The sequence below is a fragment of the Nerophis ophidion genome, unplaced genomic scaffold (genome assembly GCF_033978795.1).
Source record: "Nerophis ophidion isolate RoL-2023_Sa unplaced genomic scaffold, RoL_Noph_v1.0 HiC_scaffold_130, whole genome shotgun sequence".
Lineage (NCBI taxonomy): Eukaryota > Metazoa > Chordata > Actinopteri > Syngnathiformes > Syngnathidae > Nerophis > Nerophis ophidion.
The window spans coordinates 15,720-41,814 of record NW_026907052.1 but is presented as its reverse complement, the minus strand read 5'-3'; the positions used below and the strand labels follow the sequence as shown (position 1 = coordinate 41,814).

At 42.5% G+C, this 26,095-nt stretch overlaps 15 non-coding genes across 15 annotated transcripts; 11 read left to right on the top strand and 4 right to left on the bottom strand.

The window, feature by feature from the left end:
• The first annotated feature begins 825 nt into the window (after positions 1–825).
• Positions 826–907, top strand: trnal-gag (transfer RNA leucine (anticodon GAG)). The gene has a single exon. It is a non-coding gene; the product is annotated as a tRNA-Leu (tRNA).
• A 653-nt stretch (positions 908–1,560) lies between these two features.
• On the top strand, positions 1,561–1,632 carry trnae-uuc (transfer RNA glutamic acid (anticodon UUC)). Its single transcript has one exon. It is a non-coding gene; the product is annotated as a tRNA-Glu (tRNA).
• A 1,398-nt stretch (positions 1,633–3,030) lies between these two features.
• trnad-guc (transfer RNA aspartic acid (anticodon GUC)) lies at positions 3,031–3,102 on the bottom strand. The gene has a single exon. It is a non-coding gene; the product is annotated as a tRNA-Asp (tRNA).
• Positions 3,103–3,241: 139 nt separating this feature from the next.
• trnal-aag (transfer RNA leucine (anticodon AAG)) lies at positions 3,242–3,323 on the top strand. The gene has a single exon. It is a non-coding gene; the product is annotated as a tRNA-Leu (tRNA).
• A 2,121-nt stretch (positions 3,324–5,444) lies between these two features.
• Positions 5,445–5,516, bottom strand: trnad-guc (transfer RNA aspartic acid (anticodon GUC)). Its single transcript has one exon. It is a non-coding gene; the product is annotated as a tRNA-Asp (tRNA).
• A 139-nt stretch (positions 5,517–5,655) lies between these two features.
• On the top strand, positions 5,656–5,737 carry trnal-aag (transfer RNA leucine (anticodon AAG)). Its single transcript has one exon. It is a non-coding gene; the product is annotated as a tRNA-Leu (tRNA).
• A 643-nt stretch (positions 5,738–6,380) lies between these two features.
• On the top strand, positions 6,381–6,452 carry trnae-uuc (transfer RNA glutamic acid (anticodon UUC)). Its single transcript has one exon. It is a non-coding gene; the product is annotated as a tRNA-Glu (tRNA).
• A 1,406-nt stretch (positions 6,453–7,858) lies between these two features.
• trnad-guc (transfer RNA aspartic acid (anticodon GUC)) lies at positions 7,859–7,930 on the bottom strand. Its single transcript has one exon. It is a non-coding gene; the product is annotated as a tRNA-Asp (tRNA).
• A 139-nt stretch (positions 7,931–8,069) lies between these two features.
• On the top strand, positions 8,070–8,151 carry trnal-aag (transfer RNA leucine (anticodon AAG)). The gene has a single exon. It is a non-coding gene; the product is annotated as a tRNA-Leu (tRNA).
• Positions 8,152–8,794: 643 nt separating this feature from the next.
• Positions 8,795–8,866, top strand: trnae-uuc (transfer RNA glutamic acid (anticodon UUC)). The gene has a single exon. It is a non-coding gene; the product is annotated as a tRNA-Glu (tRNA).
• Positions 8,867–21,046: 12,180 nt separating this feature from the next.
• On the top strand, positions 21,047–21,128 carry trnal-aag (transfer RNA leucine (anticodon AAG)). Its single transcript has one exon. It is a non-coding gene; the product is annotated as a tRNA-Leu (tRNA).
• Positions 21,129–21,770: 642 nt separating this feature from the next.
• trnae-uuc (transfer RNA glutamic acid (anticodon UUC)) lies at positions 21,771–21,842 on the top strand. Its single transcript has one exon. It is a non-coding gene; the product is annotated as a tRNA-Glu (tRNA).
• Positions 21,843–24,280: 2,438 nt separating this feature from the next.
• trnad-guc (transfer RNA aspartic acid (anticodon GUC)) lies at positions 24,281–24,352 on the bottom strand. Its single transcript has one exon. It is a non-coding gene; the product is annotated as a tRNA-Asp (tRNA).
• A 139-nt stretch (positions 24,353–24,491) lies between these two features.
• On the top strand, positions 24,492–24,573 carry trnal-aag (transfer RNA leucine (anticodon AAG)). Its single transcript has one exon. It is a non-coding gene; the product is annotated as a tRNA-Leu (tRNA).
• Positions 24,574–25,209: 636 nt separating this feature from the next.
• trnae-uuc (transfer RNA glutamic acid (anticodon UUC)) lies at positions 25,210–25,281 on the top strand. The gene has a single exon. It is a non-coding gene; the product is annotated as a tRNA-Glu (tRNA).
• The last annotated feature ends 814 nt before the right edge of the window (positions 25,282–26,095 follow it).

The following is a 26,095-nucleotide window of genomic DNA, read 5'->3' as shown; positions in this document are numbered from 1 at the left end:
CAGATGCTGATCAGATGACATTCTCAAGCTTCCTTAAAAACTGACCTCAACCCTCCTTTGTTCCCTCTTAACCAATCCCTCTCCAGGTCTTAAACCCACCCTCTTCCTGGTTGAATCACTCCCTCCTCGGGTCTTAAACCCGACCTCCTCAGGTCTTAAACCCACCCTCTTCCTGGTTAAAACTCTACCCTCTTCCTGGTTAAAACTCCACCCTTTTCCTGGTGAAATCCCTCCCTCTTCAGGTCTTAACGTCACCCTCTTCCTGGTTAAGACTCCACCCTCTTCCTGGTTGAACCAATTCCTTTTCAGGTCTTAACTACATCCTCTTCCTGGTTAAAACTCCACCCTCTTCCTGGTTTAACCACTCCCACTTCAGGTTTTATCTCCACCCTCTTCCTGGTTAAATCACTCCCTCTTCAGGTCTTAAACCCACTCTCTTCCTGGTTAAATCACTCCCTCTTCAGTTCTTAAATCCCCCTCTTCCAGGTTAAAACTCCACCCTCTTCCTGGTTAAAACTCCACCTTCTTCCTGGTTAAACCACTCCCACCTCAGGTCTTAACTCTACCCTCTTCCGGGGTAAGCCACACCCACTTGACCTTGACCTTTGACCCTTGAACTTGACCCCTCATGAATCATTGATTTATGACCCTTCATAAATTATTGATTTATAACCCCCCATAAATCATTTTTTGACAGAAGGTGTCCCCTTAAATTTTCTAACATCCTTGGCTTTTGCCTGCCACACCGCAACCAAAGTGTTGCCATGTCATATTTTTGCTATCTCATAATGCCGACAATTTGATCCTCGGAAAGCTGGGAATAAGGGTAGTGTGGCCGAGCGGTCTAAGGCGCTGGATTGAGGCTCCAGTCTCTCGGGAGGCGTGTGTTCAAATCTCACCGCTGCCATCTTTTGCTGGTAACGCATTTGTATCTTCCCTGACTGAGGCAATAAGACTCTTGGCCTCATTTGGAAAGCTTTCAAAAATAGGGCCCGAACGTTAGCTTTGGAGTTTTCCATGCCAGGTATGCAATAAAAAAAAAACACAACCAGCACAGTTTTAAGGCCCGCCAGCAGCCTCTGAAAAAGCTAAAAGGTGGACGTGGTTGTGTGTTTATCCACATGTCGTTTGAAGATCACCGCCCCTACTTAAGACATTCAGTCCACTTTTATCTGCTTCTGTATTTTGATGACACCGCAGTGATAGGATGTATCACTGGCCGGCACGGAGCGACATACAGGAGGGAGTTAGCCTGTCTGGTGACATTGTGTAGAAACAACAACCTTATCCTCAACAGGGACTATACTAAGAAGACAAAAGAAGACATGAGGAAAGAAAGTCTGTTCGTTACTGTTACTATTGTACAATTTTTACACATCCAAGTCCAAATTCATGCAGCAGTTTCCATAGTGTAGTGGTTATCACTTCACTGAGACACAGAAGTTACCCCGGTTCAAATAATACAATTCACATTTCTGACATAGTATATGAATGCAACGGGTGCTTCACAGATTTGTCAAGAAATCATGCAGGAGACAAGTGTCTGAACAAATCATCAGTTCCCTGGTGGTCTAGTGGCTAGGATTCGGCGCTTTCACCGCCGCGGCCCGGGTTCGATTCCCGGTCAGGGAAAGCTATCCATTCCGTTCTCATAGCAGGAAATTTCTATAAAACTTATGTGACTTCCATGTTTAATGCTCATGATATACAAAGCATTATCGTTGACATTTTACATAAAGGCAATGTGGACATTGCTCCAATTTGGCCAAAAAAAGGTGCCTGAGATGCCCAGCTTTCCTCTTTCTTGTTCTCTTCCAGTTCCACGGCACGACACCTTTCCAGTTCACCCCACACCCGAGCCGAGTCACTGACGGCATCCAGATCTTGTTGGTTGAATTGCACAGGCAGGAGAGAGCAGACTAACGAATGACACATCATCTGCACTCCTCCACACTAACATGCTGTAGAACATCCTCATAGCCTCGTTTTTTCATGGATACCTTGCAACGTTCCGTTTCTCAGATCTTTAGGCAGGACCAAAACGCCACACTTCTTTGGAGCCGGGCAGAAGGTATTTGTTTAGTTGTGTGAGGCATTTTCCCTGCGGCTTTAGCAGACGGCCAACCTGTTGCGGTGATGGCTGTCAGTCGGGGCTTGTCCAGGATGGAGGAAATTTGCCTTGATTTTAATCTCTTCGTTGCAGGTTCTCGGTCAAACAGAGCGAGACAAGGGCCAGTTTCTTGTTTGAACTTTTCCTCTGACGTCAGATAATACGGAGGATCAATGCCTAACAGCTGATAGAGATTGTAAGTTCTAATTGATTTCAAACACCCAGTTAGAGCCTCGCAGGCAGTGTTTAGGCCAGGATTGATTTCGGCAAGATGACTCAACGTGATTGCAACATGACATGAGGCACTTTTGGCTGTTCTGATTCATAGGGCGAGTTCAGTTGCTCGGATAGTGGCAGAATATGTTCCCCGGCTGGTATTGTACAGTTTTTTAGGATGCTGTTTCCAAATCCAACCTTAGCTTTAACTTTCTCAATATGATATTTGAAGGTGACCAACATAGACTGTCTGTGGTTGTATTCAAGCTGTTTTCCGTACCATCTGACTTTAGGCTAACCATTGGTGTATTTGTATATGTGTAATTAAACTGTTGTCAGTGTTTGCTCATCGGTGGTTAGATGTGTTGTAGTAAATAAGACCATATAGGGCTTCGCCTAAGGACTTTTCTAATTCTACCAAGGTTGATTTTTCTAATGCTATGTCGAGGTCGTCAGCTGCTGCATCCCTAACCTTTTATTTGACGCATTGACTCTGACAAACGATTTTCCCTTTTTGAAGACTTGCTTTTGCGTCCTAATTTAGAAGGGTGGAAAAAACATTAGTAAAATACTGTGTTTGATTTCTATAGGGCTGTGCAGCAACGCCGAGTCCACACATCACAACATTCGGAGAATGATACTTTGGTCACTTCTCAAATTTCAACAAGATTGTAACTGAAGAAAATTTGAGGTACCTAAACCATCTCCCCGTCAGGGAATCGAACCCTGGTCTTCCGCGTGACAGGCGGAGATGCTGTCCACTATACTAACGAGGACTGCTTGACATAGTGTTTTCCAGGGGACAAGCAAAATTCCTTGGCTTTTGCCTGCCACACCGCAGCCAAAGTGTTGCCATGTCATATTTCTGCTATCTCATAATGCCGACAATTTGATCCTCGGAAAGCTGGGAATAAGGGTAGTGTGGCCGAGCGGTCTAAGGCGCTGGATTAAGGCTCCAGTCTCTCGGGAGGCGTGGGTTCAAATACCACCACTGCCATCTTTTGCTGGTAACGTATTTGTATCTTCCCTGACTGAGGCAATAAGACGCTTGGCCTCATTTGGAAAGCTTTCAAAAATAGGGCCCAAACGTTAGCTTTGGAGTTTTCCATGGCAAGTATGCAATGAGAAAAAAACACAACCAGCACAGTTTTAAGGCCCGCCAGCAGCCTCTGGAAAAGCTAAAAGGTGGACGTGGTTGTGTGTTTATCAACATGTCGTTTGAAGATCACCGCCCCTACTTAAGACATTCAGTCCACTTTTATCTGTTTCTGTATTCTGATGACACCGCAGTGATAGGATGTATCACTGGCCGGCACAGAGCGACTTACAGGAGGGAGTTAGCCTGTCTGGTGACATTGTGTAGAAACAACAACCTTATCCTCAACACGGACTACACTAAGAAGACATGAGGAAAGAGAGTCTGTTCGTTATTGTTACTATTGTACAATTTTTACACATCCAAGTCCAAATTCATGCAGCAGTTTCCATAGTGTAGTGGTTATCACTTCACTGAGACACAGAAGTTACCCCGGTTCAAAAAATACAATTCACATTTCTGACATGGTACATGAATGCAATGGGTGCTTCACACATTTTTCAAGAAACCATGGATGAGACAAGTGTCTGAACAAATGATCAGTTCCCTGGTGGTCTAGTGGCTAGGACTCGGCGCTTTCACTGAGGCGGCCCGGGTTCGATTCCCGGTCAGGGAAAGCTATCCATTCCGTTCTCATAGCAGGCAATTTCTATATAACTTATGTGACTTCCATGTTTTATGCTCATGATATACAAAGCATTATCGTTGACATTTTCCATAAAGGCAAAGTGGACATTGCTCCAATTTGGCCAAAAAAAGGTGCCTGAGATTCCCAGCTTTCCTCTTTCTTGTTCTCTTCGAGTTCCATGGCACGACACCTTTCCAGTTCACCCCACACCCGAGCCGAGTCACTGACGGCATCCAGATCTTGTTGGTTGAATTGCACAGGCAGGAGAGAGCAGACTAAAAAATGACACATCATCTGCACTCCTCCACACTAACATGCTGTGGAACATCCTCATAGCCTCATTTGTTCACGGATACCTTGCAACGTTCCGTTTCTCAGATCTTGGGCGATTTAGGCAGGACGAAAACGCCACACTTCTTTGGAGCCGGGCAGAAGAGATTTGTTTAGTTGTCTGAGGCATTTTCCCTGCGGCTTTAGCAGACGGCCAACCTGTTGCGGTGATGGCTGTCAGTCAGGGCTTGTCCAGGATGGAGGAAATTTGCCTTGATTTTAATCTCTTCGTTGCAGGTTCTCGGTCAAACAGAGCGAGACGAGGGTCAGTTTCTTGTTTGAACTTTTCCTCTGACGTCAGATAATACGGAGGATCAATGCCTAACAGCAGATAGAGATTGTAGGTTCTAATTGATTTCAAACACCCAGTTAGAGCCTCGCAGGCAGTGTTTAGGCCAGGATTGATTTCGGCAAGATGACTCAACGTGATTGCAACATGACATGAGGCACTTTTGGCTGTTTTGATTCATAAGGCGAGTTCAGTTGCTCGGATAGTGGCAGAATATGTTCCCCGGCTGGTATTGTACAGTTTTTTAGGATGCTGTTTCCAAATCCAACCTTAACTTTAACTTTCTCAATATGATATTTGAAGGTGACCAACATAGACTGTCTGTGGTTGTATTCAAGCTGTTTTCCGTACCATCTGACTTCAGGCTAACCATTGGTGTATTTGTATATGTGTAATTAAACTGTTGTCAGTGTTTGCTCATCGGTGGTTAGATGTGTTGTAGTAAATAAGACCATATAGGGCTTCGCCTAAGGACTTTTCTAATTCTACCAAGGTTGATTTTTCTAATGCTATGTCGAGGTCGTCAGCTGCTGCATCCCTAACCTTTTATTTGACGCATTGACTCTGACAAACGATTTTCCCTTTTTGAAGACTTGCTTTTGCGTCCTAATTTAGAAGGGTGGAAAAAACATTAGTAAAATACTGTGTTTGATTTCTATAGGGCTGTGCAGCAACGCCGAGTCCACACATCACAACATTCGGAGAATGATACTTTGGTCACTTCTCAAATTTCAACAAGATGGTAACTGAAGAAAATTTGAGGTACCTAAACCATCTCCCCGTCAGGGAATCGAACCCTGGTCTTCCGCGTGACAGGCGGAGATACTGTCCACTATACTAACGAGGACTGCTTGACATAGTGTTTTCCAGGGGACAAGCAAAATTCCTTGGCTTTTGCCTGCCACATCGCAGCCAAAGTGTTGCCATGTCATATTTCTGCTATCTCATAATGCCGACAATTTGATCCTCGGAAAGCTGGGAATAAGGGTAGTGTGGCCGAGCGGTCTAAGGCGCTGGATTAAGGCTCCAGTCTCTCGGGAGGCATGGGTTCAAATACCACCACTGCCATCTTTTGCTGGTAACGTATTTGTATCTTCCCTGACTGAGGCAATAAGACGCTTGGCCTCATTTGGAAAGCTTTCAAAAATAGGGCCCAAACGTTAGCTTTGGAGTTTTCCATGGCAGGTATGCAATGAGAAAAAAACACAACCAGCACAGTTTTAAGGCCCGCCAGCAGCCTCTGGAAAAGCTAAAAGGTGGACGTGGTTGTGTGTTTATCAACATGTTGTTTGAAGATCACCGCCCCTACTTAAGACATTCAGTCCACTTTTATCTGTTTCTGTATTCTGATGACACCGCAGTGATAGGATGTATCACTGGCCGGCACAGAGCGACTTACAGGAGGGAGTTAGCCTGTCTGGTGACATTGTGTAGAAACAACAACCTTATCCTCAACACGGACTACACTAAGAAGACATGAGGAAAGAGAGTCTGTTCGTTATTGTTACTATTGTACAATTTTTACACATCCAAGTCCAAATTCATGCAGCAGTTTCCATAGTGTAGTGGTTATCACTTCACTGAGACACAGAAGTTACCCCGGTTCAAAAAATACAATTCACATTTCTGACATGGTACATGAATGCAATGGGTGCTTCACACATTTGTCAAGAAACCATGCATGAGACAAGTGTCTGAACAAATGATCAGTTCCCTGGTGGTCTAGTGGCTAGGATTCGGCGCTTTCACTGCCGCGGCCCGGGTTCGATTCCCGGTCAGGGAAAGCTATCCATTCCGTTCTCATAGCAGGCAATTTCTATATAACTTATGTGACTTCCATGTTTTATGCTCATGATATACAAAGCATTATCGTTGACATTTTCCATAAAGGCAAAGTGGACATTGCTCCAATTTGGCCAAAAAAAGGTGCCTGAGATTCCCAGCTTTCCTCTTTCCTGTTCTCTTCGAGTTCCATGGCACGACACCTTTCCAGTTCACCCCACACCCGAGCCGAGTCACTGACGGCATCCAGATCTTGTTGGTTGAATTGCACAGGCAGGAGAGAGCAGACTAACAAATGACACATCATCTGCACTCCTCCACACTAACATGCTGTGGAACATCCTCATAGCCTCATTTGTTCACGGATACCTTGCAACGTTCCGTTTCTCAGATCTTGGGCGATTTAGGCAGGACGAAAACGCCACACTTCTTTGGAGCCGGGCAGAAGAGATTTGTTTAGTTGTGTGAGGCATTTTCCCTGCGGCTTTAGCAGAGGGCCAACCTGTTGCGGTGATGGCTGTCAGTCAGGGCTTGTCCAGGATGGAGGAAATTTGCCTTGATTTTAATCTCTTCGTTGCAGGTTCTCGGTCAAACAGAGCGAGACGAGGGTCAGTTTCTTGTTTGAACTTTTCCTCTGACGTCAGATAATACGGAGGATCAATGCCTAACAGCAGATAGAGATTGTAGGTTCTAATTGATTTCAAACACCCAGTTAGAGCCTCGCAGGCAGTGTTTAGGCCAGGATTGATTTCGGCAAGATGACTCAACGTGATTGCAACATGACATGAGGCACTTTTGGCTGTTTTGATTCATAAGGCGAGTTCAGTTGCTCGGATAGTGGCAGAATATGTTCCCCGGCTGGTATTGTACAGTTTTTTAGGATGCTGTTTCCAAATCCAACCTTAACTTTAACTTTCTCAATATGATATTTGAAGGTGACCAACATAGACTGTCTGTGGTTGTATTCAAGCTGTTTTCCGTACCATCTGACTTCAGGCTAACCATTGGTGTATTTGTATATGTGTAATTAAACTGTTGTCAGTGTTTGCTCATCGGTGGTTAGATGTGTTGTAGTAAATAAGACCATATAGGGCTTCGCCTAAGGACTTTTCTAATTCTACCAAGGTTGATTTTTCTAATGCTATGTCGAGGTCGTCAGCTGCTGCATCCCTAACCTTTTATTTGACGCATTGACTCTGACAAACGATTTTCCCTTTTTGAAGACTTGCTTTTGCGTCCTAATTTAGAAGGGTGGAAAAAACATTAGTAAAATACTGTGTTTGATTTCTATAGGGCTGTGCAGCAACGCCGAGTCCACACATCACAACATTCGGAGAATGATACTTTGGTCACTTCTCAAATTTCAACAAGATGGTAACTGAAGAAAATTTGAGGTACCTAAACCATCTCCCCGTCAGGGTATCGAACCCTGGTCTTCCGCGTGACAGGCGGAGATACTGTCCACTATACTAACGAGGACTGCTTGACATAGTGTTTTCCAGGGGACAAGCAAAATTCCTTGGCTTTTGCCTGCCACACCGCAGCCAAAGTGTTGCCATGTCATATTTCTGCTATCTCATAATGCCGACAATTTGATCCTCGGAAAGCTGGGAATAAGGGTAGTGTGGCCGAGCGGTCTAAGGCGCTGGATTAAGGCTCCAGTCTCTCGGGAGGCGTGGGTTCAAATACCACCACTGCCATCTTTTGCTGGTAACGTATTTGTATCTTCCCTGACTGAGGCAATAAGACGCTTGGCCTCATTTGGAAAGCTTTCAAAAATAGGGCCCAAACGTTAGCTTTGGAGTTTTCCATGGCAGGTATGCAATGAGAAAAAAACACAACCAGCACAGTTTTAAGGCCCGCCAGCAGCCTCTGGAAAAGCTAAAAGGTGGACGTGGTTGTGTGTTTATCAACATGTTGTTTGAAGATCACCGCCCCTACTTAAGACATTCAGTCCACTTTTATCTGTTTCTGTATTCTGATGACACCGCAGTGATAGGATGTATCACTGGCCGGCACAGAGCGACTTACAGGAGGGAGTTAGCCTGTCTGGTGACATTGTGTAGAAACAACAACCTTATCCTCAACACGGACTACACTAAGAAGACATGAGGAAAGAGAGTCTGTTCGTTATTGTTACTATTGTACAATTTTTACACATCCAAGTCCAAATTCATGCAGCAGTTTCCATAGTGTAGTGGTTATCACTTCACTGAGACACAGAAGTTACCCCGGTTCAAAAAATACAATTCACATTTCTGACATGGTACATGAATGCAATGGGTGCTTCACACATTTGTCAAGAAACCATGCATGAGACAAGTGTCTGAACAAATGATCAGTTCCCTGGTGGTCTAGTGGCTAGGATTCGGCGCTTTCACTGCCGCGGCCCGGGTTCGATTCCCGGTCAGGGAAAGCTATCCATTCCGTTCTCATAGCAGGCAATTTCTATATAACTTATGTGACTTCCATGTTTTATGCTCATGATATACAAAGCATTATCGTTGACATTTTCCATAAAGGCAATGTGGACATTGCTCCAATTTGGCCAAAAAAAGGTGCCTGAGATTCCCAGCTTTCCTCTTTCTTGTTCTCTTCGAGTTCCATGGCACGACACCTTTCCAGTTCACCCCACACCCGAGCCGAGTCACTGACGGCATCCAGATCTTGTTGGTTGAATTGCACAGGCAGGAGAGAGCAGACTAACAAATGACACATCATCTGCACTCCTCCACACTAACATGCTGTGGAACATCCTCATAGCCTCATTTGTTCACGGATACCTTGCAACGTTCCGTTTCTCAGATCTTGGGCGATTTAGGCAGGACGAAAACGCCACACTTCTTTGGAGCCGGGCAGAAGAGATTTGTTTAGTTGTGTGAGGCATTTTCCCTGCGGCTTTAGCAGAGGGCCAACCTGTTGCGGTGATGGCTGTCAGTCAGGGCTTGTCCAGGATGGAGGAAATTTGCCTTGATTTTAATCTCTTCGTTGCAGGTTCTCGGTCAAACAGAGCGAGACGAGGGTCAGTTTCTTGTTTGAACTTTTACTCTGACGTCAGATAATACGGAGGATCAATGCCTAACAGCAGATAGAGATTGTAGGTTCTAATTGATTTCAAACACCCAGTTAGAGCCTCGCAGGCAGTGTTTAGGCCAGGATTGATTTCGGCAAGATGACTCAACGTGATTGCAACATGACATGAGGCACTTTTGGCTGTTTTGATTCATAAGGCGAGTTCAGTTGCTCGGATAGTGGCAGAATAGGTTCCCCGGCTGGTATTGTACAGTTTTTTAGGATGCTGTTTCCAAATCCAACCTTAGCTTTAACTTTCTCAATATGATATTTGAAGGTGACCAACATAGACTTTCTGTGGTTGTATTCAAGCTGTTTTCCGTACCATCTGACTTTAGGCTAACCATTGGTGTATGTGTATATGTGTAATTAAACTGTTGTCAGTGTTTGCTCATCGGTGGTTAGACGTGTTGTAGTAAATAAGACCATACAGGGCTTCGCCTAAGGACTTTTCTAATTCTACCAAGGTTGATTTTTCTAATGCTATGTCGAGGTCGTCAGCTCCTGCATACCTAACCTTTTATTTGACGCATTGACTCTGACAAACGATTTTCCCTTTTTGAAGACTTCCTTTTGCGTCCTAATTTAGAAGGGTGGAACAAACATTAGTAAAATACTGTGTTTGATTTCTATAGGGCTGTGCAGCAACGCCGAGTCCACACATCACAAAAATCGGAGAATGATACTTTGGTCACTTCTCAAATTTCAACAAGAATGTAATTGAAGAAAATTAGAGGTACCTGAACCATCTCCCCGTCAGGGAATTGAACCCTGGTCTCCCGCGTGACAGGCAGAGATACTGTCCACTATACTAACAAGGACTGCATAAAATGGTGTTTTCCAGGGGACAAGCAAACATCAGAGATAATTTAAGGGGACACCTTCTGTCAAAAAATTATTTATGGGGGGTCATAAATCAATGATTTATGAGGGGTCAAGTTCAAAGGTCAAGTTCAAGGGTCAAAGGTCAAGTGGCTGTGGCTTACCCCGGACGAGGGTGGAGTTAAGACCTGAGGTGGGAGTGGGTTAACCAGGAAGAGGGCAGAGTTTTAACCAGGAAGAGGGTGGAGTTTTAACCAGGAAGAGGGTGGAGTTAAGACCTGAAGTGGGAGTGGTTTAACCAGGAAGAGGGTGGAGTTTAACCAGGAAGAGGGTGGAGTTAAGACCTGAAGAGGGGGTTATTTAACCAGGAAGGGGGTGGAGTTTTAACCAGGAAGAGGGTGGGTTTAAGACCTGAAGAGGGAGTGATTTAACCAGGAAAAGGGTGGAGTTTAACCAGGAAGAGGGTGGGTTTAAGACCCGAAGGGGGTGGGTTTAAGAGCTGAAGAGGGAGTGATTTAACCAGGAAGAGGGTGGGTTTAAGACCTGGAGAGGGATTGTTTAAGAGGGAACAAAGGAGGGTTCAGGTTGAGGTCAGGTTTTAAGGAAGCTTGAGAATGTCATCTGATCAGCATCTGACCAGCCATTTGACAGTATAAATGTTTACGATCGTTTGAAACAACTTCCAGACCTCACGAAAACATATTTAAACGATTGGGAAGAACTAATTAGGTTAAGGTTAACCATATGTTTGACCCTGCTTCGATGTATTGATGTCTGGGAATGTTACGTGGGAAGATGTGGACACGCACACACGCACGCACAAACGCACACACACGCACACACACACACACACACACCATTACCTCTGCTTTACCACGTTATTAGACAATGGTTTAACTCCTTTTAAGCATTTAAACGTTAAAAGCATTGCACGTGTACGACGTTGTAATACTTTTTTTTTTTTTTACCAGTCGATGACGACGAAGTGAAAGACGAAGCACTTTGTTTAAACGATCTTACAAAGTTGGAAGAAGATTATCAAGGTGTGTTTAAACCTACGAATTATTTAATATTATGTGTATTCATTATTTTGTTTCATAGAGGAATTGCCGTAAGATCCTAACGTGATCGTTTTAACACAATCGCAGTCTGGTGAGTCAAATGATTCTCATTTTACAAGAAAAAAAGCATGCGGTATACAATACATATATACATATATTTACTTACAGATTTTCCATTTTTATCTCCGGCTCGCTGGTCCCCGTTAACGCTGGCGGGTCCGTCAACGGGCGTCGAAGAGAGTCGGCCATTCCAGGCAGAGGAGAAGGCTTGATTGCGCCAAAGAACCCAGACATCGAAACCTTGGTCCGGGACAATATCATCGAAAACAACGGCGAATGTCCGACATGCCCCCGCCGTAAGTTTTTCTTGCTTTCTGTAAGCTTTTTAAGATTCTCCGCGGTTTTAAAGAACTCCTCTCACTCCTCTGTCTTCCGCTCAAATGAATTTCGCGCCTAAGGGGAATGGGCGGGGACTGATTCCGGAGGTGGGCGGTTGTTTCCGGCAAGCAACCTTCTGGTGTGCATTAGCGTCACCTACTGAAATGGAGTGTGGAACAAGATGGATCCCTACTCTATATTCTTTTATTTAACCCAATGTTTTTTAAATACGTGTATAATGCTTTGTATCCTATGTGTTGTGAATTCCATCCTACTATATCTTCCAAGGAACCCAAAGACATGTTACCACACCTCCCGCTTTATTTATTCTATAGATTGCCTGAACTATTTCATAAACTAAATCTTGTCTTGTTTCTGATGCTATGTTTTTTTATGCTCATCAATGCACTGCTGGAGTCCGATCACACAACTACTTTCCTTGCTTTGTTTTCCTCTATCCAGTTAACTGCCATATAAATTGCTACCAATTCCCCCGTAAAAACAGATAGTTTATCACTGATTATTTTATTTAATACTATGTTTCCTTGTGTGATAACTGCTGCAGCTCTTACCTTTAATTTTTTTTATAGTTTTTGATGCATCCGTATATATCAAATCTCAATCTATTAGTTTGTCCGTGGAAATTCCTGTATTTGTTGCCTCTTGTTTTTTTTATTTCTTGAACTATTCACACTTCTGTTCTTTTCTACACTTTCTTGATTTCTCACTTTAAGTGCCTCTGCGTATGTAATATTTATTTCAACTTTGATTTGTTGTACTTTTGCTGCCTGTTTCATGATGTATGGCTTTTGATTATTTCTTTTTTCAATCTACAATTCCAATAAATAACACGTATTTCCAGATTACTGATAACTTTTAAAAAAAAAATGTAATTCCTGAATAAGATAATTGTATCGAATCCAATGGATTGTCTGGTCCTAAAACCTCTTTGTAATGTTTGTTTGATTCCCCCAAAATACGACACAGTCTAATTTGAAAAACATATGTGCCTCGTCGGCTGTAGTAAAAAAAAAAAAAACCCATGCCTCCTCGGTCTAACCTCTCCCAGCCCCTTTTCTGCCGTGTCAAAGATGGATCAAAGACCACCCTTGCCCCTAACCCCCACTTCTTCTTCACTACCAAGAGAACAGTAATTAATCCGAGCTGAGTTTTTTAAAATATTCCAACATGACTTTTTACTTTCATTTTGTATCAAAGCTGAGTTGTGCTCTCTGGTTTATTTTGCAAATGAACATGATCATGTACAAGACTCACCTACCCACAATGCACTGCAGCCCAACGCTCCTGGTCGGATGTTTGTATCGGGGTTCATGGAGAGATGCGGTAAAGAGTGGTAGCCAAGACACACGGTCACACACGGTCACACACGGTCACACTCGGCAATTATTTTGACCTGGGGAGCAGATTTAGAGGAAAAAATGTGTCTGGGGGGCCGGGATATCTGATTTTCAGGTACAAAAAACTTCACAATGACACAAAATAAACACAACAGTTAAACCTCACACTAAAAACAAGACATTTACTTGTACGTTCAAAAGACAGAATAGAACAAGACAAGACATGCAATGCCATCTACAAAATGTTATGTAAATGTTAGTCATTACGCATGTGGCTATGGTTTTAATGTATTTGTTACAGACATGTTTACGTCAAGTAACATCACATGGTTCCATTTGCACCTTTCAACAAATCTGAAAAGGAATATTAAGAAGTAAAACTTATATTTAATCCTACCTCTTCTCCGAGCACACGGTGACTGTACATACGGGTCGAAAAATGTTGACCTAATTCAGCATTTCTCAAAGTGTGGGGAATAGAGACATGACAGGTGGGGCGCGAGGAACGGGAGGAAATTTCACTTAAATTTTTTTTTTTTTTTTTTTTTTACCATGCTTTCATTTTCTATACACACTGTAAATCACTTTGTGATTCTGTTTGTGAAATCCGCCGTATAAATAAATGTAAATTACTTATTTTTCCTGTAGGCTTTAAATTTCTCGGTAGGAGCGAAAGTTTGACAGATATAGCAACAGTAACTTTTGCAGGCGGGGCTAAGAGGAACAAACATTCGCGCGGATGGGTAGCAGGCTAATGTGCGGACCACAATCACACAAAATGGATAAATTTGCAACTCGCACCTCAAAGGTCTGCAGAGAAACAAAAATATGACGGGTCTAATCAACCAAAAAGTCAACCTAAAAGAAAATATGGCGAAGGGTGTCTTTCTCTTGGATTCACGGCAGCGGTGGTGGGGGCAGAGGAGAGACCCCTGTGTGTTCTGTGTCTAAAACCGCTAGCAGCAGACAGCATGAGACCCAACAAATTAAAGAGACACCTCGAGACCACACATGATGTTCAATAAATTTGAAAATGTTGAGCTTGGCATTAGCGTTTTGTTGGGGCGATGGGGGTAGGTGGGCCTTGAAAACTAACTCCTTAGTCTAAAGTGGGGATGACAGAAAAAAAAAGTTTGAGAAGCCCTGACCTAATTGTACGGATCTCACTTTAAATGGCAAACTGATCATTTAAATGTTTTCACTTTGAATATGAAACGAGGAGTAAAATGTACAATGTACAATATTATCAATTATTTCACAATGACATGTTTTAAGGATATTGTACAGTATGATTAAATCTAAAAATGAATGTGATTTTTTTTCAGGATAATTTTATTTTTAGCCAGTAAACAACTGTTATGTATCTTTTGTATCGGGTTTTCCCCTTTAAATAACAAAATTGTAGAATTTTACAATATTCATTATTATTAAATATTAAATGTGCCAATTAGTTATACGGCATACATCATCCCCCTTTACCCATTTGTTAAAAAGACGAAAGTTGATGCGAACGCCTACGTGCTGTCAGAAAACTTAAAGAAGAAGAATGCCTTTGTGCAATTACTGCTATCCTGGCACAAGTTATAAAACAAACAAAGTTACCAAATTTTTTTCTGAGGAGACAAAAAAAAAGAAAAAGGGAGGGACAATCAAGGATCAACAATGGCACGACTTTCACTAGCTTGTGTGAGGTCAAAGACGTGAGATTTTAGACCAATGCTAGTAAGTGACTTTCAATGCTCAAATCAGAATAATAATGCTAATTTTAGCTACTGGAAATTTGTGTGGTAGCAATAAATACCCACCAGCGCGATACATCGCAGTTCCACACTGACCAACCATGCAACAAACTCAAAAGAACTGTACAAGGAAAAAACAATGCAGTGACTTCAAACTGCAAATATAAGGTTTGAGTAAAATATGTAGGTTGGTGTGAATGTTGTCTGTCTATCTATGTTGACCCTGCAATGAGGTGGCGACTTGTCCAGGGTGTACACCTCCTTCCGCCCGATTGTAGCTGAGATAGGCGCCAGCGCCCCCCACATCCCCAAAAGGGAATAAGCGGTAGAAAATGGATGTAGGTTCCTACTGTGGAAAGTTCAGTAATACAGAATCATTGTGGCATTATCGTGTCAGTTTGACGCTATATGCGCTAGTCCTCATGGTAAATGTGGTTTTCCTTTTGGGAAAACGCCATCGCTTTGGTTCACTGGTGCGGCCAATATAAACCAAAACTGAAAGTTCTTAAGTGGGGCTTTAAGTAGAGTTTATAAATCTTGTATCTGTGCCACATATAGCCTTATTTCAGTGTCAACAGTCTCCAGCTTACTTGCTACACATGTTTTGGCTCTGCCCACCCTTGTGCAGTTATTGGACCGACATTTTTAATACTTTGTCTGTTGGTGTAATTAACCACTAGGCCTTCTTTGCTTTTATTTGTTGTTGTATCTTTATGTTAGCAATTGGGACTTTTTGAATGAAATTGTCTGTGGCTCCATGTTAACGAAGTTGCCTGTACTATTTGACTGATGCATTTTATTGATTGATTTATTATTTTTCTTTCTTTTTCGTTTTGTGTGTCTTGTTTTTTGGGGGGAAAGGAACATTTAATATTGATTGTAAATACGTTTGTACTTTAAGAAGTTGTATTTGCCTTAAAACTCCACAAACATTTTTCGACCCGTATGTACAGTCACTGTGTGCTCGGAGAAGAGGTAGGATTAAATATAAGTTTTACTTCTTAATATTCCTTTTCAGATTTGTTGAAAGGTGCAAATGGAACCATGTGATGTTACTTGACGTAAACATGTCTGTAACAAATACATCAAAACCATAGCCACATGCGTAATGACTAACATTTACATAACATTTTGTAGATGGCATTGCATGTCTTGTCTTGTTCTATTCTGTCTTTTGAACGTACAAGTAAATGTCTTGCTTTTAGTGTGAGGTTTAACTGTTGTGTTTATTTTGTGTCATTGTGAAGTTTTTTGTACCTGAAAATCTGATATCCCGGCCCCATTTTTTCCTTTATATCTGTTCCCCAGGTCAAAATAATTGCCGAGTGTGACCGTGTGTGACCGTGTGTCTTGGCTACCACTCTTTACCGCATCTCTCCATGAACCCCGATACAAACATCCGACCAGGAGCGTTGGGCTGCAGTGCATTGTGGGTAGGCGAGTCTTGTACATGATCATGTTCATTTGCAAAATAAACCAGAGAGCACAACTCAGCTTTGATACAAAATGAAAGTAAAAAGTCATGTTGGAATATTTTAAAAAACTCAGCTCGGATTAATTACTGTTCTCTTGGTAGTGGAGAAGAAGTGGGGGTTAGGGGCAAAGGTGGTCTCTGATCCATCTTTGACACGGCAGAAAAGGGGCTGGGAGAGGTTAGACCGAGGAGGCATGGGTTGTTGTTTTTTTTACTACAGCCGACGAGGCACATATGTTTTTCAAATTAGACTGTGTCGTATTTTTGAGGAATCAAACAAACATTACAAAGAGGTTTTAGGACCAGACAATCCATTGGATTCGATACAATTATCTTATTCAGGAATTACATTTTATTTTGAAAAAGTTATAAGTAATCTGGAAATACGTGTTATTTATTGGAATTGTAGATTGAAAAAAGAAATAATCAAAAGCCATACATCATGAAACAGGCAACAGAAGTACAACAAATCAAAGTTGAAAGAAATATTACATACGCAGAGGCATTTATAGTGAGAAATCAAGAAAGTGTAGAAAAGAAAAGAAGTGTGAATAGTTCAAGAAAAAAAAAAACAAGAGGCAACAAATACAGGAATTTCCACGGACAAACTAGTTGTATTCCTGGCTTACGTAATAAACTGTACAGTACAGGCTAGAAATAAGACTGAGAAGATCAAAATAATTGTCAAAGCAGCAGCAAAGTTGTTGAAAGAACTATCTTGGGACCGGGTGCAAGCTGTACTACAGAGAGTAGACGTGACGGAGTCATGTTACCACATTCCAACACCCTGTTAATTGTCCGGTGGAATGCCAGAAGTTTGATAGCAACCGAACATGAATTAAAAGGATATATTAAAAATATGAAAACTAATCCACATATAATTTGTATTCAAGAAACATGGCTGAAGCCAAAATTAAACTTTATAATAAAAGGATATATAACGATTCGTAAAGATAGGAATGATGGGTAAAGAGGATGATGTGCCACATTTATTAAAGAAGATGTAGTCACGGGTAAAGAAACAGCAGAACCTTTAGCAAAAACATTTGTTAAAGTGCACAGTAATGATAATTTGAGAAATGTAGAAAAACAAAAGAGAGAAGAAACGATGAGTTTAAATATTGGGGAAATGATGGAAGACAACGATAATAGCTTTACCAACACTATGGATATGACATTTTCTTTGAATGAAATGGTTCGAATTTTGAAATTAGGTTAAAAATACGTCACCGGGGAAAGACCTAGTGGGTTATCAAATGATCAAAAACTTAGGTAGCATCGTCAAAGAAGTGGTCTTGAAATGATATGACAGGTTATATGAAGAAGGAGAATGACCGGCAGAGGGGAAAATTAGCGGTAATAATTCCAATATGCAAGTCAGGGTAAGACCCGGAAGAGGCAGGAAATTATAGGCCGATAGCATTGACCTCAAATTTGGGGAAAGTAATGAAAAAAAAAAGATTAATGAAAGACTAGTATATTATTTAGAGTTAAAATAAATAATCAAAAAACTAACAAAGTGGTAAATAATGTTCAAGACTGGGGAACGGCTTGGGGTTTAAGATTCTCTGTTGGAAAGACAAAAGTCATACATTTTACAAAGAGAAAAGTACAAAACAAGCTCCAAATAAAAACTCTACGGTGAAAATATAGAAGAGGTACAAGTATTTAAATATTTAGGAATATGGTTTGATAAAAATATGAACTAGTCAACCCACATCAGCAAAATAGATTTGATTAGATTAGATCAGATAGTACTTTATTTATTCGTTCAGGAGTGTCCCTTCAGGAAAATTAAAAATAGGGGGAAAAGTAAAAAGGTGTTAAATATAATGAGGGCTTTGAGGGGTAATGATTGGGGGGCTGATAGGTTGACGTTGAAAACAATATATGTATATATATCACTTTAATTCCATCTGTTATTGATTACGGATGCATTATTTACCAATCTGCTTCAAAAACATGACTTGGGAAAATAGACTGGATCCAGTCACAGGCTTTAAGGTTATGTTGTGGAGCTACTACATCAACCCTAGTGGCAGTATTACAAGTAAAAATGAACGAAAAACCTTTGTACAAGAGGAGAGATCAACTTTCAGCAGTTTATCGGGCAACTTTAAAAGGATCCAAGCAAGGATATCCCACTTGTCCAGTGCTACCAAACTGCCAAGAAAAAGAGAAAAAAAATAATAGTTTTGGGTGGATTATAGGAGACATATGTAATAAAGTTAAAATTGACAATATTAAAGTTAGTCCTACAGTACCAATTCCTGCAATACCACCGTGGATGTTTGATAACCCAAAAGAAAACACGCAATAACTAAAGAATAGAAATTTAAATAGTTACCAGATAGAAAAATAGATTGAGATATGATATATATACGGATGCATCAAAAACTATAAAAAGTAAGGTAGAAGCTGCAGCAGTTATCCCACAAGGAAACATAGTATTAAATAAAATAATCAGTGATAAACTATCTGTTTTTACGGGGGAATTGGTAGCAATTTATAAGGCAGTTAACTGGATAGAGGAAAACAAAGCAAGGAAAGTAGTTGTGTGCTCGGACTCCAGCAGTGCATTGATGAGCATAAAAAAAAAACATAGCATCAGAAACAAGACAAGATTTAGTTTATGAAATAGTTCAGGCAATCTACAGAATAAATAAAGCGGGAGGTGTGGTAACATTTCTTTGGGTTCCTTGGAAGATATAGTAGGATGGAATTCACAACACATAGGATATAAAGCATTATACACGTATTTAAAACACATTGGGTTAAATAAAAGAATATAGAGTAGGGATCCATCTTGGTCCACACTCCATTTCAGTAGGTGGCGCTAATGCACACCAGAAGGTTGCTTGCTGGAAACAACCGCCCACCTCCGGAATCAGTCCCCGCCCATTCCCCTTAGGCGCGAAATTCATTTGAGCGGAAGACAGAGGAGTGAGAGGAGTTCTTTAAGACCGCGGAGAATCTTAAAAAGCTTACAGAAAGCAAGAAAAACTTACGGCAGGGGGCATGTCGGACATTCGCCGTTGTTTTCGATCATATTGTCCCGGACCAAGGTTTCGATGTCTGGAGTCTTTGGCGGAATCAAGCCTTCTCCTCTGCCTGGAATGGCCGAGTCTCTTCGACGGCCGTTGACGGACCCGACAGCGTTAAGGGAGACCAGCGAGCCGGAGATGCAAACGGAAAATCTGTAAGTAAATATATGTATATATGTATTGTATACCGCATGTTTTTTTCTTGTAAAATGAGAATCATTTGACTCACCAGACTGCGATTGTGTTAAAACGATCGCGTTAGGATCTTAAGGCAATTCCTCTATGAAACAAAATAATGAATACACATAATATTAAATAATTCGAAGGGTTAAACACACCTTTATAATCATCTTCCAACTTTGTAGGATCGATCAAACAAAGTTCTTCGTCTTTCACTTCGTCGTCATCTGCTGGTAAAAAAAAGAAAAGTATTACAACGTCGTACACGTGCAATGCTTTTAACGTTTAAATGCTTAAATGGAGTTAAACCATTGTCTAATTACGTGGTAAAGCAAAGGTAATGGTGTGTGTGTGTGTGTGTGTGTATGTGTGTGTGCGTGTGTGTATGTGCGTGCGTTTGTGCGTGTCCACATCTTCCCACGTAACATTCCCAGCCATCAATACATCGAAGCAGGGTCAAACATATGGTTAACCTTAACCTAATTAGTTCCTCCCAATCGTTTAAATATGTTTTCGTGGGGTCTGGAAGTTGTTTCAAACGATCGTAAACATTTAAACTGTCAAATGGCTGGTCAGATGCTGATCAGATGACATTCTCAAGCTTCGGTGTGCGACGATCGTAAACATTTAAACTGTCAAATTGCTGGTCAGATGCTGATCAGATGACATTCTCAAGCTTCCTTAAAAACTGACCTCAACCTGAACCCTCCTTTGTTCCCTCTTAACACATCCCTCTCCAGGTCTTGAACCCACCCTCTTCCTGATTAAATCACTCCCTCTTCAGGTCTTAAACCGACCCTCTTCAGGTCTTAAACCCACCCTCTTCCTGGTTAAAACTCCACCCTCTTCCTGGTTAAAACTCCACCCTTTTCCTGGTTAAATCACTCCCTCTTCAGGTCTTAACTCCACCCTCTTCCTGGTTAAAACTCCACCCTCTTCTTGGTTAAACCAATTCCTTTTCAGGTCTTAACTCCATCCTCTTCCTGGTTAAAACTCCACCCTCTTCCTGGTTTAGCCACTCCCACTTCAGGTCTTATCTCCACCCTCTTCCTGGTTAAATCACTCCCTCTCTGGGTCTTAAACCCACCCTCTTCCTGGTTAAGTCACTCCCCCTTCAAGTCTTAAACCCCCCTCTTCCAGGTTAAAACTCCACCCTCTTCCTGGTTAAAACTACACCCTCTTCCTGGTTAAACCACTCCCACCTCAGGTCTTATCTCTACCCTCTTCCAGGGTCAGCCACACCCACTTGACTTTGACCCTTGAACTTGACCTTTGACCTTTGAACTTGACCCCTCATAAATCATTGATTTATGACCCCCCATAAATCATTTTTTGACAGAAGGTGTCCCCTTACATTTTCTAACATCCTTGGCTTTTGCCTGCCACACCGCAACCAAAGTGTTGCCATATCATATTTCTGCTATCTCATAATGCCAACAATTTGATCCTCGGAAAGCTGGGAATAAGGGTAGTGTGGCCGAGCGGTCTAAGGCGCTGGATTAAGGCTCCAGTCTCTCGGGAGGCATGGGTTCAAATCCTGCCACTGCCATATTTTGCAGGTAACGCATTTGTATCTTCCCTGACTGAGGCAATAAGACTCTTGGCCTCATTTGGAAAGCTTTGAAAAATAGGGCCCAAATGTTATCTTTGGAGTTTTCCATGCCAGGGATGCAATGAGAAAAAAACACAACCAGCACAGTTTTAAGGCCCGCCAGCAGCCTCTGGAAAAGCTCAAAGGTGGACGTGGTTGTGTGTTTATCAACATGTCGTTTGAAGATCACCGCCCCTACTTAAGACATTCAGTCCACTTTTATCTGTTTCTATATTCTGATGACACCGCAGTGATAGGACATATCACTGGCCGGCACAGAGCGACTTACAGGAGGGAGTTAGCCTGTCTGGTGACATTGTGTAGAAACAACAACCTTATCCTCAACACGGACTACACTAAGAAGACATGAGGAAAGAAAGTCTGTTCTTTATTGTTACTATTGTACAATTTTTACACATCCAAGTCCAAATTCATGCAGCAGTTTCCATAGTGTAGTGGTTATCACTTCACTGAGACACAGAAGTTACCCCGGTTCAAAAAATACAATTCACATTTCATGGTACATGAATGCAATGGGTGCTTCACACATTTGTCAAGAAACCATGCATGAGACAAGTGTCTGAAAAAAAAAGGATTAGTTCCCTGGTGGTCTAGTGGCTAGGATTAGGCGCTTTCACCGCCGCGGCCCGGGTTCGATTCCCGGTCAGGGAAAGCTAGCCATTCCGTTCTCATAGCAGGCAATTTCTATAAAACTTATGTGACTTCCATGTTTTATGCTCATCATATACAAAGCATTATCGTTGACATTTTCCATAAAGGCAATGTGGACATTGCACCAGTTTGGCCCTAAAAAGGTGCCTGAGATTCCCAGCTTTCCTCTTTCTTGTTCTCTTCGAGTTCCACGGCACGACACCTTTCCAGTTCACCCCACACCCGAGCCGAGTCACTGACGGCATCCAGATCTTGTTGGTTGAATTGCACAGGCAGGAGAGAGCAGACTAACAAATGACATCATCTGCACTCCTCCACACTAACATGCTGTAGAACATCCTCATAGCCTCGTTTTTTCATGGATACCTCGCAACGTTCCGTTTCTCAGATCTTGGGCGATTTAGGCAGGACCAAAACGCCACACTTCTTTGGAGCCGGGCAGAAGAGATTTGTTTAGTTGTGTGAGGCATTTTCCCTGCGGCTTTAGCAGAGGGCCAACCTGTTGCGGTGATGGCTGTCAGTCAGGGCTTTTCGAGGATGGAGAAATTGGCCTTGATTTTAATCTCTTCGTTGCTGGTTCTCGGTCAAACAGACTAAGACGAGGGTCAGTTTCTTGTTTGAACTTTTCCTCTGACGTCAGATAATACGGAGGATCAATGCCTAACAGCAGATAGAGATTGTAGGTTCTAATTGATTTCAAACACCCAGTTAGAGCCTCCTCGCAGGCAGTGTTTAGGCCAGGATTGATTTCGGCAAGATGACTCAACGTGATTGCAACCTGACATGAGGAACTTTTGGCTGTTTTGATTCATAAGGCGAGTTCAGTTGCTCGGATAGTGGCAGAATATGTTCCCCGGCTGGTATTGTACAGTTTTTTAGGATGCTGTTTCCAAATCCAACCTTAGCTTTAACTTTCTCAATATGGTATTTGAAGGTGACCAACATAGACTGTCTGTGGTTGTATTCAAGCTGTTTTCCGTACCATCTGACTTTAGGCTAACCATTGGTGTATGTGTATATGTGTAATTAAACTGTTGTCAGTGTTTGCTCATCGGTGGTTAGATGTGTTGTAGTAAATAAGACCATATAGGGCTTCGCCTAAGGACTTTTTTAATTCTACCAAGGTTGATTTTTCTAATGCTATTTTTTTTTTCCAAGATGGCGCTGCTTTTTTCCAAGATGGCGCTGCTGTAGTGGCTGCTGTAGGCAGGAGCTCTGTGCTCTTGTGTCATCCTTTTGTGTTTCCCTCTTGTTTTCATGTCTTATTATATTTTTTTGCCTTTTGGTCCGGGACCCTTTGGGACTGTGTGACAAGGGGTGGCACTTTCGTGACCTCTGTGGTGCTTTTTTCATGGACTTCTGGATCTGCCTCCCGGGAGCCTTTTGGCTATGGAGACCAGCTGCTGGGTGTCTGCTACACCAGAGTATGTTTGGATGTACTGGAGGAGATGCGGATGAAGAGACAGGAGCTGCGGAGCTAGCACTGAGCACTGGGACGGAGAGGTTTCGCGGTGTCTTGACTGGGTGAGCAGGTGTCGGACACCTCGGTCACCTTGGACGTATCCTCGCTCATCCATTCGGACTGGACACTGGCCGAGAGTGGAGTCGGCTGTCTTGGTTGCTTTGTTGGGTCTGCTTCTGTCTCTGACCATGCTTCCTCCTCCCCAGCAGACGATGGCGTGGAACAACGCAGATGCCACCACAGTGGATATGTTTATTTTACTTTTTATTCATAGCTGTATGTAGATGTGTCTGGTTGTATCTGCTGCTTTAATGTCTTTAATGTCCTCTGTGTTCTTTGATGTTTGATGTTTCCCTCTTACACACATGGAAGAGGGATGTGTACCATGGTTATGAGTTGTTTTTTTATTTTTTTAATTTATTTGTTTTTTTCCCTTGGCCTCAGTCTGCACCTCCTCTCCAGGGCCCAGGCAAAGACCGATTTTTTAAATTTTATTTTAATCTTCTATTTTTTTCTCCCCCCTCCCCCCCTTTGTTTACCTTTATTTCATCTTTTTTGTAAGGGGCGCTGGAAGCCGGCAGACCCGTCAGCGATCCTGTTCTGTCTCCCTGTAATGTTTGTCTAAACTTGAATGGGATTGTGCTGAAAATTTAAATTTTCCTGAAGGAACTCTCCTGGCGGAATAAATAAAGTACTATCTAATCTCTATCTAATGTCGAGGTCATCAGCTGCTGCATCCCTGACCTTTTACTTGACGCATTGACTCTGACAAACGATTTTCCCTTTTTGAAGACTTGCTTTTGCGTCCAAATTTAGAAGGGTGGAACAAACATTAGTAAAATACTGTGTTTGATTTCTATAGGGCTGTTCAGCAACACCGAGTCCACACATCACAACATTCGGAGAAGGATACTTTGGTCACTTCTCAAATTTCAACAAGATGGTAGTTGAAGAAAACTAAAGGTACCTGAACCATCTCCCCGTCAGGGAATCGAACCCTGGTCTTCCGCGTGACAGGCGGAGATACTGTCCACTATACTAACGAGGACTGTATGACATGGTGTTTTCCAGGGGACAAGCAAACATCCTTGGCTTTTGCCTGCCACACCGCAACCAAAGTGTTGCCATGTCATATTTCTGCTATCTCATAATGCCGACAATTTGATCCTCGGGAAGCAGGGAATAAGGGTACTGTGGCCGAGCGGTCTAAGGCGCTGGATTAAGGCTCCAGTCTCTCGGGTGGCGTGGGTTCAAATCCCACCACTGCCAACTTTTGCTGGTAACGCATTTGTATCTTCACTGACTGAGGCAATAAGACTCTTGGCCTCATTTGGAAAGCTTTCAAAAATAGGGCCCAAACATTAGCTTTGGAGTTTTCCATGCCAGGTATGCAATGAGAAAAAAACACAACCAGCACAGTTTTAAGGCCCGCCAGCAGCCTCTGGAAAAGCTCAAAGGTGGACGTGGTTGTGTGTTTATCAACATGTTGTTTGAAGATCACCGCCCCTACTTAAGACATTCAGTCCACTTTTATCTGTTTCTGTATTCTGATGACACCGCAGTGATAGGATGTATCAGTGGCCGGCACAGAGCGACTTACAGGAGGGAGTTAGCCTGTCTGGTGACATTGTGTAGAAACAACAACCTTATCCTCAACACGGACTACACTAAGAAGACGTGAGGAAAGAAAGTCTGTTACTATTGTACAATTTTTACACATCCAAGTCCAAATTCATGCAGCAGTTTCCATAGTGTAGTGGTTATCACTTCACTGAGACACAGAAGTTACCCCGGTTCAAAAAATACAATTCACATTTCTGACATGGTACATGAATGCAACGGGTGCTTCACACATTTGTCAAGAAACCATGCATGAGACAAGTGTCTGAAAAAAAAAGGATTAGTTCCCTGGTGGTCTAGTGGCTAGGATTCGGCGCTTTCACCGCCGCGGCCCGGGTTCGATTCCTGGTCAGGGAAAGCTATCCATTCCGTTCTCATAGCAGGCAATTTCTATAAAACTTATGTGACTTCCATGTTTTATGCTCATGATATACAAAGCATTATGGTTGACATTTTCCATAAAGGCAATGTGGACATTGCTCCAATTTGGCCAAAAAAAGGTGCCTGAGATTCCCAGCTTTCCTCTTTCTTGTTCTCTTCGAGTTCCACGGCACGACACCTTTCCAGTTCACCCCACACCCGAGCCGAGTCATTGACGGCATCCAGATCTTGTTGGTTGAATTGCACAGGCAGGAGAGAGCAGACAAACAAATGACAGATCATCTGCACTCCTCCACACTAACATGCTGTAGAACATCCTCATGGCCTCGTTTGTTCATGGATACCTTGCAAAGTTCCGTTTCTCAGATCTTGGGCGATTTAGGCAGGACCAAAACGCCACACTCCTTTGGAGCCGGGCAGAAGAGATTTGTTTAGTTGTGGGAGGCATTTTCCCTGCAGCTTTAGCAGAGGGCCAACCTGTTGCGGTGATGGCTGTCAGTCGGGGCTTGTCCAGGATGGAGGAAATTTGCCTGGATTTTAATCTCTTCGTTGCAGGTTCTCGGTCAGAGCGAGACGAGGGTCAGTTTCTTGTTTGAACTTTTCCTCTGACGTCAGATAATACGGAGGATCAATGCCTAACAGCAGATAGAGATTGTAGGTTCTAATTGATTTCAAACACCCAGTAAGAGCCTCTCAGGCAGTGTTTAGGCCAGGATTGATTTCGGCAAGATGACTCAACGTGATTGCAACATGACATGAGGCACTTTTGGCTGTTTTGATTCATAAGGCG